Source organism: Arachis ipaensis, chromosome B9, assembly GCF_059453495.1.
Source record: "Arachis ipaensis isolate K30076 ecotype BB chromosome B9, ASM5945349v1, whole genome shotgun sequence".
Classification (NCBI taxonomy): domain Eukaryota; kingdom Viridiplantae; phylum Streptophyta; class Magnoliopsida; order Fabales; family Fabaceae; genus Arachis; species Arachis ipaensis.
The window spans coordinates 79,332,352-79,345,777 of NC_142444.1; the positions used below are offsets into that span (position 1 = coordinate 79,332,352).

Consider the following 13,426-nt stretch of genomic DNA (forward strand, 5'->3'; position numbering starts at 1 on the left):
TTCCTCTCTATTTTCTTCTGCAATTATTCTCTGTTGGATCAAGGAATGAATTGAGATCTAGACTTGGTCTCTAGTCTCATCCAACCCCTGAGATCTTCAACCTCTCATTTAGATTTTGCAATTGAGTTATATTTCTGTTTTGCTTCTTTAAGAAATTTTCCTTCTCTGTTGAGATCTATCGCATTTTACTACTTCCTCGGATTTATTGCTCTGCATATTTCCTTGTTTAATTGTGCATCCCAAATCCTAATTTCTTTTATTCTTCTTGCAATTTAACTTTCCAGTTATTTGATCTACTGCTTTCTTTTAATTTCCAGCACCCACTCCCCTTTACATTTAATGCAATTTTATATTTCTTGTCATTTAAGATTTTGCCAATTTACATTTCTTGCTCTTTAAGTTACGTGCCAATTTACATTCTGCAACTTTAAATTCATTGTTATTTACTTTCTGTTGGCTACAATTTCACACAATTCACTTCAATGTCAGCTTGACTAAACTAATCACCCACTAAAGTTGCTTGATCCATCAATCCTCGTGGGATCGACCTCACTCACGTGAGTTTTACTACTTGATGCGACCCGGTGCACTTGCCGGTGAATTTTGTGTGTTTGGAATTCGTTTTCCGAAAATACACATCAAGTTTTTGGCGCCGTTGCCGGGGATTGATTTAGATCAACAATGATTAAGTGGGTGAAAAGTCTAGATCAAGCATTTTCTTTATTTTTGTTCTCTGTTCTAAGTTGAAACCAAGGTGTTTGAGTTATTGCCTCACTAAGAAATTCATCTCTGAGATATGAATTTCAATTTTCCTTGGTGTTGTGTTTTACAAAATTCAAATGGAGTTCAACTCATCTTATGATCAAACAAATTTTATGGGATATTACCCACCATCACCAATCTCTAATGATGGCTGGGAATATCACCAAGAAAATACAAATTCTGAGCACTCCAATCCATGGAGATTTGCTTCAGAAACACAAGATGAGCAAGAGAATCATATGGGATACTTCCCACCACCACAAAATGATTCAAGTCATTATTCTAATGGTGGCTGGGAGTATCACCAAGGAATGAAAGAGCATCCACCCTCACATCCCAATTTCTCATTTGAAAGATCTTCATCACTTGATTATGCCTCAACACAAAGTTTCCTCCAAAATCCAAAGAAGTCATCCCATCAATCACACAACTCATTCTACACCCCTTAACACAACTTCACCACAATACATTCATGTCACCAAAATTATTCTCAACCTTCATCTCTTGAACCAACAGATGAGGATTACCTTCAAGCCATTGAAATACATAGAAAACTCATGGAAAGATACACAAAATCCCCATCCTGGAAAGAAATCGTCTTCAAGAAGATGAATGGGCCCTTAGAACAAACAAGGGGGAACTTAAAACCATCAAACAGTAAGGATGAAGACCAATTGATGGATGTGAAGGATAAAGTGGAAGAGCAAGATGAGGAGGCTACTGTATTAAGTGAACTTCCAATGAAGAATGAGGTGGTTGAAAATGAAACTGCACTTGAGGTAACAAAGGAACATTCACAACCCTCACAAACTTCCCTTGAATCTGTGATCGAAAAATATGAAGAAGAAATGAAGAAATCTTGGGAAGAACAACAAACCTCCTCCATAAAAGAACTATTAAGTCAAATGTTGGGTGCAAAGAAAGGAGTGGAGGAGCATGAAAGTAAGGAAGTCATTCCAGAGAATTCACACTCAAGTGAAGCAGAAAATCACATGAAGGAAGGGCTCATGGAACCACCAATACAAGAGACTCTTGATGAAAAGAAGACTCCAACAATCACACAACCACCAAGACTTGGATTCAAGGAAGTGAAGGCAATTAACAAAAGCACCAAGAAGAAGATTGTGACCAAGCTACCAAGGACAACATTCAAGAGGAGGTCAACCACAAGCAATCCAACCCCTGGACCAATAGCAAGCAAGCTCAATCAAGCCATGTACAAAAGAAAGCTTGCTGAGAGAAAACCAAGACAGGGGGCAATAGCTGAATCTTCTCCTCTCTTGAAGTCATTCCTCTTAACAAACTGGAAGAAGAGGAAGAAAGTGAACAACATGTCAACCGTAGGTATAATTTCCCTTCTCTGCTTTGTTTTCGTTCTTTGTTTTGTTTAAATTCAATAAATTGGCTTATGATTACATTCTAAGTTTGGTGTTGCCCTGCAACAATTTGTTTTCAATCTCTTTGGATGATTGCATCAATTCTACATGGAAGTGTCACACTAAGATTCTAAGTTTGGTGTGCCACTTAATTTTCTATGCAATACATCCAGCAACATCACTTGTTTGCATAATCATAATGCCTTGCAGTGTTATCTTTCATTTAGTTAGACAATTTTAGTTTTCTTTTTTTTGAGTGATTTTCTTGTTTTTAAATGCTTTCTTTTATTTACTGTGTTTGTTAATACACTACCAAGAGAGCTTTATTCATGATAGATTCTTGGCTTGGTGATTGTATTTAACATATAACAGTTTCTTTCGTTTAGTTTTATTTCAAATAAATTGACATATGGTTGCATTCTAAGTTTGGTGTTGCTATGCAACAAAATTTGGTTCTAATCCTTACAAGATACTTGCATCAATTCCAAGTGAAAGTGTCACACTAAGTTTGGTGTGCCACTTATTCTTTATGCAAAGTATTATGCTCACCTTCTTAAGTTTGCAATCACAATGTCTCTGTCTCTTGTGCCTTGATTATTATCTTTAAATTTTGCTTGCTTGAAATACATGTACCACTAACATTTCTTGTGTAAGACATTCATGATCCATCTTAGCCCCATAGCCACGGTTCTAATAGTTGCTTGAGGATGAGCAAGCATTCTGAGTTTGGTATGGGAAGGAGGAGAATGGGAGGAAAATGACAACAATAGAGAAGATGAACTACAAGGTTGTAAAGTTCCTTTTCCTCTCATTTGTTTCAAGCACTATAAACTGCATGATTGTCTTTACCTTCTCTGTATGCATGTGTGTATGAAAAGGCATAGTTTGATTTCTAAATTGCAACATGGTGCTGTGCCATTATGATTACCAACTTGAGTTTTGTGAATTCAAAAGCAGTAAAGCATCATGATCATAAACAAACAAGGAATTAAAGAAGAGTTTAGCATGTGCATACAAGTATTGGAAAGCTAGTATGATTAATTGTTGCTCAATTGCATTGGATTTTATTTAATTGAAGTTTTCATCTAGTACATTTTGTGAAATCTTTTGAAAATCATGAAAACCTTGAAGAAGCAAATACAATTAAAGCAAGAAAAGAAAAAGGGAAAGAATGAGAAAGCTGAAGGCTCTGAGTACCGATGGCAATTTATTTGCTAAGTACTTGTGGTGTTTATGTATCAAGCCAAATGCTTGAAAACAAAACATTTAGAAGTCAAGGTTAGGCTCAAAGTGCAAAAGCACTCCCTCAAAGCTCAAGGCTCTGAGCATCAATGATTAGAGAGTCAAGAAAAGAAAAGAAAAAATGAGCTTAATGAAGTCCTCTAATCAAATGCTTGTGGTGCTTATGTATCAAGTGGTAATACTTGAAAACAAAGCATTTAGAAGTCGTAGCTTTGTTATCAACTCATGGGGCAAAGCACCCAAAAGGAGAAGCTAAATAAGAAAATCAAAAGCTTGTTTCAAGGAAGAAATATAAGAGAAAGATTTCATAAATTGAGCTAGATAGAAGCATCAATCATTTACATTTCTTTTGTGATTGTAGCATGCTTAGAAAACTAGCTTACCATAAACATTGAGTTGCTATTCTTCTTGCCTTGGATTGTCAATCTTTATTGCATGATTCTTTTCTTGCTTGGGGACAAGCAAGTTTTAAGTTTGGTGTTGTGATGACATGTCATCATGTCATGTTTTTCTATGCTTTTTCCTTTGTTTTCAATAGGTTTTATGCACTTTCTTGAGCCATGAGTAAGCCAATTTGGTAGAATTTCATGTTTCCTTTGATTCAATCAACCATGGATAAATTAATGCGATTTCATGAGATTTTGTGCTATAATTGTCATATATTATGAAAGAATAACAATCTCATGATTTTGAGCATAGCTTTGATGTGCTTGGTTGATTGATGATAGGTGAAAAGAGCTTTGAAGAAGGTTGAAGAAAGAAGAAATGGCAAGGAGCAAGAGAGAACAAAAAGCTTGAACAAAAGCTTGCCTCAAGCTTTAGCTCAAACTTTTGGAAGAGTTGAAAACACCCTGGATGGAGCAAAAGCTTGCGCCAACGTTTGCCTCAAGCTTTTTGGCAAACGTTGGCGCCACACTTACACACCCTGGAGGAAAAAGCTTGAGCCAACATTTGCCTCAAACTTTTTGGCAAACGTTGGCGCCACACATGCATACAAGGGGTATACTTCCAACATGAATAACTTGAGCTACAGAGCTCCAAATGAGGTGATTCAAAAAGCAATGAAAAGTAGGAATCGAGAGATTTCCAAGCATATATGGCACTGCATGGTGGACACTAAAATTGAGGGAGAAAACTGCCCCGAAATGTGCATAAACGAACATGGTGGCAACCTGCAGTGAGGCCAACTGACCTCTGCACCTTCGACGGAGTATAACTCGAGCTGTGGAGCTCCAAATGATGCGCTTCCAACGGCATCGGAAAGTAGACATTCAGGGCTTTCCAACAATGTATAATAGTATGGGGTGGATAATGGTTTGAGCCTCCAAAATCTGGCGTTTTCGACCACGTTTGAGGCAAACTTTACCTCAAACGTTGTGCACCAAAGCCAGCGACCCTGTCCTCTTCAAAGGAGCATAACTTGAGTTGTAGATGTCCAATTGAGGTTATTCCAATTGGGTTAGAAAGCTGACATTCAGAGATTTCTAACCATATATAATAGTCTATAGTGGGCATGAAATTGGCAACGTTGACAAGAGGACAAAGTAACGCCACAAGACATGCAAGGGAGGATCCACGTTTGAGCTAAAGTTTGACCTCAAACTTTAAGCCAAACGTGGATGACAGCAAAAAGAGCAAGCTGCTACAAAAAGCTTGAGTCAAAGTTTGCCTCAAACTTTGACTCAAACTTTTTTTTGGTTCATGGTCCGGTTCAAAGCTTAAATATTTCCCAAGGTCAAGAGCAATCAACAGAGGCTATTTTCAACCCAATTCCATCAAGGCCAAAAGCCCAATTGACATCACTCAAAGGCACAAGAAACAATTTGATTAGGAATTTCATTTTCTTTGTAATTTGCTTTTCAATTTCATTTTCATTTGTCATATTTGTAAAAGCCTATAAAAAGGCATCATTTTCATTTTAGAAGGGGAGCTCCATCAGAGAGCACTAGGGAGCATTAGGATTTGAGAGTTCCCTCTCTTAGTTTTCATTTTTGTTTTGAATCTTGGGTTGAGAATTGAAGAAATTCTGTTTCAATCTCACCTTGAGAATTCTCTCTGTTTACTTGTCTGCATAATTTCAGTGAATTGTGATTTGAATCAAAACTCTCTTTACTGCTTTTCTCTCTATTTTCTTCTGCAATTATTCTTTGTTGGATCAAGGAAGGAATTGAGATCTAGACTTGGTCTCTAGTCTCATCCAACCCCTGAGATCTTCAACCTCTCATTTAGATTTTGCAATTGAGTTATATTTCTGTTTTGCGATTTTCCTTCTCTGTTGAGATCTGTCGCATTTTACTACTTCCTCGGATTTATTGCTCTGCATATTTCCTTATTTAATTGTGCATCCCAAATCCTAATTCCTTTTATTCTTCTTGCAATTTAACTTTCCAGTTATTTGATCTACTGCTTTCTTTTAATTTCCAGCACCCACTCCCCTTTACATTTAATACAATTTTATATTTCTTGTCATTTAAGATTTTGCCAATTTACATTTCTTGCTCTTCAAGTTACGTGCCAATTTACATTCTGCAACTTTAAATTCATTGTCATTTACTTTCTGTTGGCTACAATTTCACACAATTCACTTCAATGTCAGCTTGACTAAACTAATCACCCACTAAAGTTGCTTGATCCATCAATCCTCGTGGGATCGACCTCACTCACGTGAGTTTTACTACTTGATGCGACCCGGTGTACTTGCCGGTGAGTTTTGTGTGTTTGGAATTCGTTTTTCGAAAATACACATCAAGTAAGGGTCGAATCCCACGGAGATTGTTGGTATGAAGCAAGCTATGGTCACCTTGTAAATCTCAGTCAGGCGGATATAAAATAGTGATGGGGTTTTCGAAAATAATTAATAAAACAGGGATAGAAATACTTATGTAAATCATTGGTGAGAATTTCAGATAAGCGAATAGAGATGCTTTCGTTCCTCTGAACCTCTGCTTTCCTGCTATCTTCATCCAATCAGTCTTACTCCTTTCCATGGCTGGCTTTATGTAATGCATCACCATTGTCAATGGCTACTTTCGGTCTTCTCTCGGGAAAATGATCCAAATGCCCTGTCATGGCACGGCTAATCGTCTGGAGGCATCACCCTTGTCAATGGTTACATCCTATCCTCTCAGTGAACATGGTCAACGCACCCTGTCACGGCACGGCTATTCATTTGTCGGTTCTCGATCATACTGGAATAGGATTTACTATCCTTTTGCGTCTGTCACTACGCCCAGCAATCGCGAGTTTGAAGCTCGTCACAGTCATTCAATCATTGAATCCTACTCAAAATACCACAGACAAGGTTTAGACTTTCCGGATTCTCTTGAATGCCGCCATCAATCTAGCTTATACCACGAAGATTCTGGTTAAGAGATCTAAGAGACACTCATTCAATCGAAAGTAGAACGGAAGTGGTTGTCAGGCACGCGTTCATGGGGAATGATGATGATTGTCACGTTCATCACATTCAGGTTGAAGTGCGAATGAATATCTTAGAAGCGAAATAAGATGAATTGAATAGAAAACAGTAGTACTTTGCATTAATCTTTGAGGAACAGCAGAGCTCCACACCTTAATCTATGGAGTGTAGAAACTCTACCGTTAAAAATACATAAGTGAAAGGTCCAGGCATGGCCGAATGGCCAGCCCCTCTGATCTAAGAACCAGGCGTCCAAAGATATCTAATACAATAGTAAAAGGTCCTATTTATAATAAACTAGTCACTAGGGTTTACAGAAATAAGTAATTAATGCATAAATCCACTTTTGGGGCCCACTTGGTGTGTGCTTGGGCTGAGCTTGAGTGTTGCACGTGTAGAGGTCCTTCTTGGAGTTGAACGCCAACATTTGTGCCAGTTTGGGCGTTCAACTCTGGTTTTGGATCCTTTTCTGGCGCTGGACGCCAGAATTGGGCAGAGAGCTGGCGTTTAACGCCAGTTTGCATCGTCTATTCTTGGCCAAAGTATGGACTATTATATATTGCTGGAAAGCCCTGGATTTCTACTTTACAACGCAATTGGAAGCGCGCCATTTCAAGTTTTGTAGCTTCAGAAAATCCACTTTGAGTGCAGGGAGGTCAGAATCCAACAGCATCAGCAGTCCTTCTTCAACCTCTGAATCTGATTTTTGCTCAAGTCCCTCAATTTCAGTCAGAAGATACCTGAAATCACAGAAAAACACACAAACTCATAGTAAAGTCCAGAAATGTGAATTTAACATAAAAACTAATGAAAACGTCCCTAAAAGTCACTAGATCCTACTAAAAACATACTAAAAATAATGCCAAAAAGCGTATAAATTATCCGCTCATCACAACACCAAACTTAAATTGTTGCTTGTCCCCAAGCAACTGAAAATCAAATAGGATAAAAAGAAGAGAATATACTATAAATTCCAAACTATCAATGAAACATAGCTCCAATCAAATGAGCGGGACTTATAGCTTTTTGTCTCTTGAATAGTTTTGGTATCTCACTTTATCCATTGAGGTTCAGAATGATTGGCATCTATAGGAACTCAGAGTTCAGATAGTGTTATTGATTCTCCTAGTTCAGTATGATGATTCTTGAACACAGCTATTTTATGAGTCTTGGCCGTGGACCTAAGCACTTTGTTTTTCAGTATTACCACCGGATACATAAATGCCACAGACACATAATTGGGTGAACCTTTTCAGATTGTGACTCAGCTTTGCTAAAGTCCCCAATTAGAGGTGTCCAGGGTTCTTAAGCACACTCTTTTTTTGCTTTGGACCTTGACTTTAACCGCTCAGTCTCAAGTTTTCACTTGACACCTGCACGCCACAAGCACATGGTTAGGGACAGCTTGGTTTAGCCGCTTAGACCAGGATTTTATTCCTTTAGGCCCTCCAATCCACTGATGCTCAAAGCCTTGGGATCCTTTTTATTTGCCCTTGCCTTTTGGTTTTAAGGGTTATTGGCTTTTTTCTCTTGCCTCTTGGTTTTAAGAGCTTTTGGCTTTTTCTGCTTGCTTTTTCTTTTTCTTTCTATTTTTTTTTTCACCTTTTTTTTTTCTGCAAGCTTTGTTCTTTGCTGCTTTTTCTTGCTTCAAGAATCATTTTTATGATTTTTCAGATTATCAAATAACATGTCTCCTTGTCATCATTCTTTCAAGAGCCAACATATTTAACATTCATGAACAACAACTTCAAAAGACATATGCACTGTTCAAGCATTCATTCAGAAAACAAGAAGCATTGTCACCACATCAATATAATTAAGCTAAGTTCAAGGATAAATTCGAAACTCATGTACTTCTTGTTCTTTTGAATTAAAACATTTTTCATTTAAGAGAGGTGATAGATTCATAGGAGATTCATAACTTTAAGACAAAGTTACTAACTACTAATGATCATGTAATGAAGACACAAACATGGATAAACACTTAACATAGAGAAAACGAAAAACAGAAGAAATAAGAACAAGGAATGAATCCACCTTAGTGATGGTGGCGTTTCCTTTTTGAGGAACCAATGATGTCCTTGAGCTCTTCTATGTCTCTTCCTTGTTTTTGTTGCTCCTCCCTCATTGCTTTTTGATCTTCTCTTATTTCATGAAGGATGATGGAGTGCTCTTGATGTTCCATCCTTAGTTGTCCCATATTGGAACTCAATTCTCCTAGGGAGGTGTTGATTTGCTCCCAATAGTTTTGTGGAGGAAAATGCATTTGAGGCATCTCTGGGATCTCATGGTGATGAGCTTCATACGCCTCTTGAGCTCCATGAATGGGCTCTCTTGCTTGCTCCATCTTTTTCTTAGTGATGGGCTTGTCCTCTTTAATGAGGATATCTCCCTCTATGTCAATCCCAGCCGAATTGCATAGGTGGCAAATGAGGTGAGGAAAGGCTAACCTTGCCATAGTGGAGGACTTGTCAGCCACCTTGTAGAGTTCTTGAGGTATAATCTCATGAACTTCCACCTCTTCTCCAATCATGATGCTATGGATCATAATGGCCCGGTCTATAGTAACTTCAGACCGGTTGCTAGTGGGAATGATTGAGCATTGAATGAACTCCAACCATCCTCTAGCTACAGGCTTCAGGTCCAGTCTTCTTAGTTGAACCGGTTTGCCTTTTGAGTCAATTTTCCATTGAGCTCCTTCTACACATATGTCCATAAGGACTTGGTCCAACCTTTGATCAAAGTTGACTCTCCTTGTGTAGGGGCGTGCGTTCTCTTCCATGTTTGGCAAGTTGAACGCCAACCTCACATTTTCTGGACTAAAATCTAAGTATTTCCCCCGAACCATTGTAACATAGTTCTTTGGATCCGGGTTCTTACTTTGATCATGGTTCTTGGTGATCCATGCATTAGCATAGAACTCTTGAACCATTAGGATGCCGACTTGTTGGATGGGATTTGTTAGAACTTCCCAACCTCTTCTTTAAATTTCATGTCGGATCTCCGGATACTCATTTCTTTTGAGTTTGAAAGGGACCTCAGGGATCACCTTCTTTTTGGCCACAACATCATAGAGGTGGTCTTGATGGGCTTTGGAGATGAACCTTTCCATCTCCCATGACTCGGAGGTGGAAGCTTTTGTCTTCCCTTTCCCCTTTCTAGAGGATTCTCCGGACTTAGGTGCCATCAATGGTAATGGAAAAGCAAAATGCTTATGCTTTTACCACACCAAACTTAGAATTTTGCTCGCCCTCGAGCAAGAGAAGAAAGAATAGATGAAGAAGAAGAAGAAATGGAGGAGAGGGGGAAGGGTTGTGTTTCGGCCAAGAAGAGAAGAAAGGGTTGTGTTGTGTGAAAATGAGGAAGAATGGAAGGCTTTATATAGGGATGGGAGGGGGGGTTAAGGTTCGGCCATCTAGGGTGGGTTTGGGTGGGAAATTGATTTTGAATTTTGAAGGTAGGTGGAGTTTATGAGGTAGATTTATGGGGAAGAGTGGATGGATGTGAGTGGTGAAGAAGTGATGGGGAAGAGAGATTGAGGTGATTGGTGAAGGATTTTGGGGAAGAGTGTTTATGGGATTGTGTGAAAGAGGGGTGAGAAGAAGTGAGTGGAGGTAGGTGGGGATCCTGTGGGGTCCACAGATCCTAAGGTGATCCTGTGGGGTCCACAGATCCTGAGGTGTTCAAGGATTTACAACCTTGCACCAAATTAGGCATGTAAAATGCCCTTGCACACAACTCTGGGCGTTCAGCGCCAGGTTGGTGCCCATTTCGGGCGTTCAATGCCCATTTACTGGCCATTTCTGGCGTTGAACGCCAGAACCATGCTTGTTCTGGGCGTTCAGCGCCAGCTCCTCTCTAGGGTGCATTTCTGGCGTTCAGCGCCCAGATGATGCCCATTTTGGGCGTTCAGCGCTAGAACCATGCTCTGTTCTGGCGTTGAACGCCAGGCAGATGCTTCCTCCAGGGTCTGGTTCTGGCGCTGAACGCCAGGCAGATGCTTCCTCCAGGGTGTGATTTTTCTTCTGCTGTTTTTTATTCCGTTTTCAATTTCTATATTTATTTTGTGACTACACATGATCATGAACCTATAAAGACATATAACTAAGAAAAATATTGTTAGATAAATAAAAATTGGGTTGCCTCCCAACAAGCGCTTCTTTAATGTCAATAGCTTGACAGTGGGCTCTCATGGAGCCTCACAGATGTTCAGAGCATTGTTGAGACTCTCCAACACCAAACTTAGAGTTTGGATATAGGAGTTCAACACCAAACTTAGAGTTTGACTGTGGGGGCTTTGTTTGACTCTGCTTTGAGAGAAGCTTTTTCTGCTTCCTCTCCATGGATGCAGAGAGAGATCCTTGAGTTGTAAACACAAGGTTGTCCTCATTCAATTGAAGGATTAATTCTCCTCTGTCCACATCAATCACAGCTCTTGCTGTGGCTAGGAAAGGTCTTCCTAGGATGATGGATTCATCCTCTTCCTTTCCAGTATCCAGGACTATGAAATCAGCAGGGATGTAAAGGCCTTCAACCTTTACTAACACGTCCTCTACTTGTCCATAAGCCTGTTTTCTTGAATTGCCTACCATCTCTAATGAGATTTTAGCAGCTTACACCGCATAGATTCCCAGTTTCTCTATTACAGAGAGGGGCATGAGGTTTATTCCTGAACCAAGGTCACACAGAGCCTTAAAGATCATGGTGCCTATGGTACAAAGTATTATGAACTTTCCAGGATCCTGTCTCTTCTGAGGCAATGTCAGTTGATCCAGATCACTTAGTTCATTGATGAACAAGGGAGGTTCATCTTCCCAAGTTTCAATACCAAATAATTTGGCATCCAACTTCATGATTGCACCAAGAAACTTGGCAGTTTGCTCTTCAGTAACATCCTCATTCTCTTTAGAAGAGGAATACTCATCAGAGCTCATGAATGGCATAAGGAGGTTCAATGGAATCTCTATGGTTTCTAGATGAGCCTCAGAGTCCTTTGGTTCCTCAGAGAAAAACTCCTTATTGATCACTGGACGTCCCAGGAGGTCTTCCTCCTTGGGATTCACGTCCTCTCCTTCCCTTACAGGTTCGGCCATGGTGCTTATGTCAATGGCCTTGCACTCTCCTTTTGGATTCTCTTCTGTATTGCTTGGGAGAGTACTAGGAGGGATTTTAGTGATCCTTTTACTCAGCTGGTCCACTTGTGCTTCCAAATTTCTAATGGAAAACCTTGTTTCATTCATGAAACTCACAATGGCCTTAGATAGATCAGAGACTAAGTTTGCTAAGCTAGATGGATTCTGCTCAGAATTCTCTATCTGTTTCTGAGTGGATGATGGAAAAGGCTTGCTATTGCTAAACCTGTTTCTTCCACCATTATTAAAGCCTTGTTGAGGCTTTTGATCCTTCCATGAGAAATTTGGATGATTTCTCCATGATGAGTTATAGGTGTTTCCATAAGGTTCACCTAAGTAATTCACCTCTGCTATTGTAGGGTTTTTAGGATCATAAGCTTCTTCTTCAGAAGATGCCTCTTGAGTACTGTTGGATGCAGCTTGCATTCCATTCAAACTCTTGGAAATCATATTGACTTGCTGAGTCAATGTTTTATTCTGAGCCAATATGGCATTCAGAGTATCAATTTCAAGAACTCCCTTCTTCATAGGCGTCCCATTATTCACAGGATTCCTCTCAAAAGTGTACATAAACTGGTTATTAGCAACCATGTCAATGAGTTCTTGAGCTTCTGCAGGCATTTTCTTTAGGTGAATGGATCCACCTGCAGAAGTATCCAATGACATCTTAGATAACTCAGACAGACCATCATAGAATATATCCAGGATGGTCCATTCTGAAAGCATGTCAGAAGGACACTTTTTGGTCAACTGTTTGTATCTTTCCCAAGCTTCATAGAGGGATTCACCATCTTTTTGTTTGAAGGTTTGAACATCCACTCTAAGCTTGCTCAGCTTTTGAGGAGGAAAGAACTTGGCTAAGAAAGCCGTGACCAGCTTATCCCAAGAGTTCAGGCTGTCTTTGGGTTGAGAGTCCAACCATATTCTAGCTCTATTTCTTACAGCAAAAGGGAAAAGCATGAGCCTGTAGACTTCAGGATCTACTCCATTAGTCTTAACAGTATCACAGATCTGTAAGAATTTAGTTAAGAACTGAAAATGATCTTCAGATGGAAGTCCATGAAACTTGCAGTTCTGCTGCATCAGAGAAACTAGCTGAGGTTTCAGCTCAAAGTTGTTTGCTCCAATGGCAGGAATGGAGATGCTTCTTCCATGTAAATTGGAATTAGGTGCAGTAAAGTCACCAAGCATTCTCCTTGCATTATTGTTGTTAGGTTCGGCTGCCATCTCCTTTACTTGTTCGAAATTTTCAATAAGGTTGTCTCTGGATTGTTGTAATTTAGCTTCTCTTAGTTTTCTCTTCAGAGTCCTTCCAGGTTCTGGATCAACTTCAACAAGAATGCCTTTTTCCTTGTTCCTGCTCATAAGAAAGAGAAGAGAACAAGAAAAGAAGAGGAATCCTCTATGTCACAGTAAAGAGGTTCCTTATTGTTAGTAGAAGAAGAGAAAAATTCGAACACAGATGGAAGAGGGGGTTCAAATTTGGTGAGTGATGT

The 13,426-nt window shown here is 39.5% G+C and overlaps 1 non-coding gene across 1 annotated transcript; it reads left to right on the plus strand.

Moving 5' to 3' along the window:
• The first annotated feature begins 12,650 nt into the window (after positions 1-12,650).
• Positions 12,651-12,758, plus strand: LOC148545136 (small nucleolar RNA R71). Its single transcript, XR_015900507.1, has one exon. It is a non-coding gene; the product is annotated as a small nucleolar RNA R71 (small nucleolar RNA).
• Positions 12,759-13,426: the final 668 nt, after the last annotated feature.